Here is a 7,165-nt window from a genome sequence, read left to right on the forward strand (position 1 = left end):
CCCCTCGTTATATCGCGCCTCGTTATATCGCTCATTTGGGTATATCGCTCTTTTCTTCTGTCTCCCGAAATATTAAAGCCTAAAATAAGAAAAAAACTTTGCTTTAAGTTTGAAACCATTTCTGAAAACATATGGTATTGCACAGAGAAGGTCTCTTTCTTCTCTATTTTTTCAATGAACAAAAGGAAGCAATTCTTCTGAATTCACTGGAAAAGCAGCAGCAATTCCTGTCATCCAAATGTACATACCCGCACAGTATATTTCAGTTTAAGATGGTCTGTAAACTACTTGACATCTTCTTTTGTATTAATACATTGCCTTTACAAGGAGTGAGAGACATCAAGTAAGTGTCATAAGTCCATGTAGAAGAGAACATATGCCCTTCTTTTAGTACAGAAAAGATTTGTATTTGGTTGCACAAACCAGGATTTGCATAAAAGAAGGGAATAATGATCTGGACGGGCGAAATAGTTTCCTGGAAACAATCTGGTTTCTTTTACTTTTCACATCCTTTCGACAGCAAGTAGAACGGATTAGAAAACCTACTCGGAATAAGAGGGTATTGGAATGCTCATTCTTATCTCGCGGTAGCTCAGAAAGATCGTATTCATTCGCCATTTGATGATTTTAACTTTCTGATGGTGAAAATTTACTTAAATTTCAATCTTGTTTAAATTTCAATAGGTGTGATGGTACCCACATCGAAACCATTAGAAACTAATGTCAAAAAGAACGAATGCCAATTTACTTGTGTATTAGACATAACTATTTTTAATGCCCTCAGTTATATCGCGTTTTCGGATATATCGCTCTTTTTCTTTGTTCCCCAAAAAGTGCGATATAACAAGGGGTTACTGTATAACCTCATTATTAGGACCCTGTAGTAGAATTTGTTGGAGCGGTCTGCAATGCAGACTGAAAATTAAAATAGTATGCATAATAAACCAACATTAAAATCACAAACCTGAAATTGGCACCAAGAAATATTAAAACAAAAGAAATTTTTTTAAAGAAATACTAAGGCCTTTTCATAATGCACTCAAAAGTACAAAATAAATTTTCTGGGTCAGAAATGACAATTTAAGTATTCTTGTAGTTTTCAATTATTCCAAGAAAAAGAAGAAATGAAGAAAAGTGTGACTCAAGTTTATAATTATCTAGTTTTCAATCAAAAATTTGAGTGTTGAAACATGCATATTTTTCTTAATGGGAAAGTTTGGTTTAAAATGACTTCAGCACACTTTTCTTTGTTTGTGAAGTCTTTTTTTTTATATATATGTTTAAAAGTTTTTTGTTTTCAAACAAAATTTTTTTTTAGAATTTAATTTTTTAGAGTTATGTTATACCTTAAGATTAAACAAATCATTTAGTGAAATTTCAAAGTCTCTAAGTGATCTAGTTGCATAAAAGCAAAAGAATGGTTCACAACATACAACTTACTTGTGATAAAGATCCTAATATGTCTCTTTACTTAGCCCCATTATCGATTATTGACATGGATGAGGATAAAAACCCTAAGAAAGCCACAATGGTGAATAAATTTCATTCTTGCTCCAGAGAAGACTTTATTAAAAATTTTTATTATTATTACTACTATTAATATTACTGTTGCAAGGCAACAAAATTTGTAACAAAGGCAGTGGCGTAGCTAGACCCGACTTTCGGGGGGGGGGGGGGTTACTTCTTTTATATCTATCTATATATATTAGGGTGCATCATACGCCCCAAAAAAAATTTTTTCCTTTACAAATTCTTTGCCCCCAAGCTATTTTTATTCTACATACAAAATTAATAATTTGTGTGAAATTTTTCACACTTTGAACAATATCTATGTGTGCCACCTGCCAACTGAAAGTTATGAAAACTCAGAAAAATAACACATTAAGAAAATTTTTACATTTGTTTAGTTACTGAAAGAATGATTTTACTTATTGAAGCAAATTTACAGTATATTTCATAATATTACTTTGTTAATTATTAAAGTTTGGCTTGAAAGTTAGTTTTTAATAAATTTTCCTCTTTTTGAGAAGATTTGGGAGTTGTTTTCGATCATGCTCAACTACTTGTAATATATTCTGGTAATGATCTTCAGTTTTGGCTGACATTAAAAAGTCATTGTTCAGCTTTTATTCCTCGCTCAGAACGTTTACTACATTTATTCCTTTCAAATTAGTTTTTTAAGTCTGAAATGAAGTACAATTTGGCCACTGTTTAACATCTTCCACCATGACTTCTGAATCTAACTTCAAAATTAAAAGTAAAAACCAGGAATCAATGCCAACAAAGTCAGACAGTGTTGATGATGAACGAATTTCTGTTGGAAACTTTGGTTTTCCAAATCCCATGCCAAGTGTGTTTTGGATCAGAAATACTAACTGGTCTAATGGCTAATATACTGTCAGCAAGAGCACGTCGGTTTGCTTTATCACTCTATAGTGCTAGAGGTACAGTTTCTTCTGTCAGATAGCAAAGGTAATTTTTAAAAGCATTAATTGCACTTTCAGAAATTTCCGAATTGATAATACTATATTTTATAAGTAAATGAAAGAAATCAAGTCATTCCATGGTGCATCGAAGACAGAAGTGCACGTCGTCCACCATGAACTGTATACCAAAGTGACGAAATTAACAAAATTTCTAAATTTTAAAACTTGTTGATGTGTAGTTATTGTTCCGGTTGGCAGTTCTTGGATTTGATGTTGAAATAAGCAAATTTTTATTGAATAAATGAATTTTGCCATCCATCGTGCTTTGTGTAAAGCTCCTGGGCGTTTAAAGTCGACTGCAGTTATCTCATTTGTATCGTTTATTGAGAATAGAAGACAAAGTTGAAAATATTCTAAGTAGTCACCTCTGCAAAACACAACATTTGATTTAGCTAATTTGATACATTGTTTTTGCACTCGTCAATTAATCTTTTTTGCGGACTCACTGAATGAACTGTCATCAAATTTGAATAAATCTATAGGTATATCAGGGTCACTCTCTTCCACAAACTGCAGTAATGTATAATGTTTGCGAAATCTTTTAAACAGATATGTGTGGCGATTTCGATGCTTCAATTTTTAAATCGTCAGACACATGTGACGATATAATTTTTCCAATGTGGTGACGGCAAGCTGACCACAGGAGAGCTTTACCCAAATGCTCTTGAGTAACTACACATGCTGCAGTTATATGCCCTGTATTAGAAGCAGTTGTGTCGAACGACATATTAACAGTCGAGTCAGAACAATTCCATGAATTTAGCAAATTAGTTGTTAATTAGCAATGATTCTCCGTTTTTTTTTTTTTGTCTGATCCTGGTGGATTTACTGCTATACCAAGAAGCTTAACTTCATATGAATTACCCATATAACTGCAAGCCTTTCTTCTGCAATATTTTGATTTGTTAAAGTTGGTAAGAGTTTAGAATCCCAGTGAAAAATTGCAAAATCATAACCGTTCCATTGATCCTTAGAAGCTTTGGCAATGTCTCTGACACTTGATCGTCTTGCTCTGTCTGTTGTTGCATATGATGATGAAATTTTGGATGAATCACCACCAGCTTCTACTATTAAAACTTTAGTGTATGAAGCTTGCTTGCTGGTGTCATTTATAACATCAGGTCGTTTTATAATATCATGTGGAATAAAAGCATATGTACCAGTTCGTATTGTACGATGATGATTTCTGGCATTATGAGCATTATAAATCTGGTCTTTCAGATCTGTCTTATCACTTACACCACTATTTTCATCTCTTTCAATTTCATCAATAATAGCTGAATTAAAACTTGTATTGAAGTTGCTTGTTTCCATGGCTATTTTTTTCATAAAATACTGCTTTTGATATTTCATGCATTTCCCAACGCTTAACTTTTTGATGTAATATTTTATCATGTGAGCCAAAGGTTGCTAGACGATAACTTCTCATAGATTGAAGAAAAGCTAAATCTTCTGGATTTTTTATAAGGCATACTACATTTTTAAACCGTAATGAAAATGTTTTAGCTATTTCTTCTTCCACTTTCTTTACTTTATTAGTGGAATTTGTTGTATTTCTTCTTTGAAGAGGAATTGCTTTTAATTTTGTGTTGTCTTCATAAAGTTTTAGTATTTTCTCACAGGATTTACATTCAGTAATCATTGGAATGTTTGCTTTTGCATAGAAATCGGATATTTTTGACAAGACAAGTTTTGAAGACTCCCATTTGGTAAGATTATGATCGGCACCTTTCTCAATATGATACATCAAGCAGCGAAGCACTTGCAAGCTAGTGGGTAAACGTGAACCCTTAAATTCTGAGTCCTCTTGAGTTATTCCACTTCCAAGTCCAAATACCATTCAAAATTGTCTGGTTTTGACTTTTACCTTTTATACAGATGAACAAGGCTTTCTTTGTGGAGAAAATGTCACTGATTCAACAGCAGCTGATTCACTCATGTTCATTAAAAGTTTTTAAAATATGTTACTTTCAAAAATTCATGCAACTTATGAATTAAAATAGAATAGATTAACTTGTTTAAGTGGTTTACCACATACATATGCATAGAATAACAAGAAGAAAACTTAAAGAACTAGCATTAGTAGTTGTATGATAGAAGAAAATAGTAGAAAGTTAAAAACAAATAGTGAATCTGAACAGTGAACAGTTACAAGAGATGTTATGTAAAGTTACTGAAAATATATGGTAACAGTTAAAATTAACACAGGTACAATGTAAATTAAATAATTATTTCCCAGTATTACACTTTGAGTCCCTTTTGATGTTATAATTGTTCATTTACCTTAAAAAAAGAAACTTCTTGCTTGAGGTGGGATACCTAAATTAATTTTGATTTTCATAAAAATTCACAGGAATGCTATGTAGTGGTATGAGAACATTTTTAAATTAGGGACAAAACAATTTTAGACTAGTTGGGCAAATGATGCACCCTAATATATATATATATATATATATATATATATATATATATATATATATATATATATATATATATATATATATATATATATATATATATGTGTGTGTGTGTGTGTGTGTAATCGCTTGGAATTTTTTCCTTTCTCTTCTCTCTTCTTTTTCTCCTTTTTTTTGAGACTAACTTTTCGGGGGGGGGGGGTTTGTCCCCAAAACCCCCTCCCCCTTAGCTACGCCCCTGAACAAAGGGTTTTATATTTAAACATTTAATTAGAAAATTACATGAAATTTGCTGTTTTTCATCCTAACCAAAATAATAATTTCATTTCAGAGTTTTAATTTTTTAGCATTTGTTTGTTTCACCTTAAGATTAAGCAAATCATTTAGTGAAATCCTGAAGTCTCTAAGTGGTCTAGTTGCTGAGATAAAAACAAAAGCAGGCCTCAGATTTTTCCGTGACAACTAGGCCAAGTATAATAAAAGCGCTTAATAAGATGCTACATGGTACCTGTGGATCATATCCCAGAAAATGCAGTACAAATCTTCATGAGCTGAAATTTAAGATTATAATCCTTTAAATTTTTGTTTTTCCCCCCAACAAAGAAATAATCAGCAGACTTTCTCAAGAATCAGTGATGCACCTCGCAGCATTGTGATGTCTTTGCTATCATGATCAGGACTAAAGGCAATTCAGCAAGCGCCCATATTGGGGGGGAGGGGGGCAAGTGGGGGCTCAAGCACCTCCTTAGAAATTAGAACTTCCTTGCTTTTAGTACTTTTTCCTTTGCAAAAATGTAAAAACATTTATTCTCCAGCAGTTAATGAATAAGTCATTAAAAATGTCAAATTTTAATAACTCTAATCTGTTCTGAAATCGGTTTCTATGGAGAAAATATCCTGTTAAACCATGGGGAAAATATCTGAGCCCCTCCCCCTTTAAAAATTTTGCATATGGGCCCCCTTGCAATCCAGGTAATATGTCGCCACTTCAGAGCAACACTAAGACATCTAATCCCAGGAACAACACTAAGATACCCTACTGTTGTTTTGAGGGGACAATGTGGAATAAGCAAAACAAATCCACAAATACACTCATTAATTTTTATAAAAACCATGTTTTGATGAAATTACTTGCAATTGTTTAAAGACTTTCCAAAGTACAAAAAAGTTTTATCACTGTTAAAAAAAATAATTGATCCACTGTCTTTTATTTCAAACATGTCTGGCATTTGAAAAAAGATGATCAAGCTAAAGTTCCCCTTAAAACCCTGATATTTCAGTAAGAGTGTTTTGGGAGATAGCTTCAAGTACACAATAATATTTGTCAAATAAGCATAAATAATCTTCTAATCTATGCAGAAGCTGAATATTCATTGAAAAAAAACAACAACAACAACTAATGTTTGGTGTTCTTATAGTGACATTCTTGCTAATCATAAATTTAAATGGTAGTTAATGCGAATATAAAACTTTAAAATATGTCTGGAATTTTGAGTTGTATTATTCGAACATCTGGATAAACAAGGTTCTACCGTACACATGCATAAAATAAAAGGTTTCACAAACATTACTTTTTACCTTGATTATTAACTTAAAAAATAAAATAAAAATAATTCCCAACCTATTAACTTCCGATTTGAGTGAGCTATGCAATTCTTTTTCTTTTTGAGCATCTGGAAAACATTAAAAAAAAGCACATTAGAAAAAAAAAAAACAAGAATAGACAGCATTTCATTTACAAAATATTACTTGCAGTAAAAAAAAACTGTACATTGAAAGCATATTGTTTCTTAAGTATGAATAAAAACTATGAGCTGATGAAAATAATGAGTTGATAATGATAAAATAATGAGCATCCAAATATGAAACAGCTTATAGCAGTATCTAGACCTAAAGACTGCATTTTCACCCTCCTTTGGGGCTTGTCACTCTGGAATAGCTATTTCAGATCTACATGACAAAATCTCCCATAAGGACTCCCCCTCTCTCCATTAAGGAGTATCTCCTGCAAATATGGTATGGCTCCAACTCAAAAAATGAAGATAATAGCACAGGTAGTATAAGCCAAAAGTTATCGGTCCATAGCTGCAGCTAAGGAATAATTGCAAGCAAATACTGAACAGCTTGTTACAACATCCAGAGACTGCAGTTCTTATTAAATTTAATTTGAATTGGAGGAATTGATTGATAATTACTTAAAACTATCACCTCTCTTAATTTTCCATTCCCCATTGGTTTTTAGAGCTTCCAGTACTAGTATAA

At 32.2% G+C, this 7,165-nt stretch overlaps 1 protein-coding gene across 1 annotated transcript in view; it reads right to left on the minus strand.

The window, feature by feature from the left end:
- LOC129222287 (protein KTI12 homolog) overlaps positions 1–6,577 on the minus strand; it is a 33,664-nt gene extending 27,087 nt beyond the window's left edge. Inside the window, 1 exon segment of the mRNA XM_054856772.1 lies at positions 6,525–6,577. The gene's annotated coding sequence lies outside the window, so the exon portion shown is untranslated.
- Between the last annotated feature and the right edge of the window lie 588 nt (positions 6,578–7,165).

This window comes from Uloborus diversus, chromosome 5, assembly GCF_026930045.1.
Source record: "Uloborus diversus isolate 005 chromosome 5, Udiv.v.3.1, whole genome shotgun sequence".
NCBI classification, from domain to species: Eukaryota; Metazoa; Arthropoda; class Arachnida; order Araneae; family Uloboridae; genus Uloborus; species Uloborus diversus.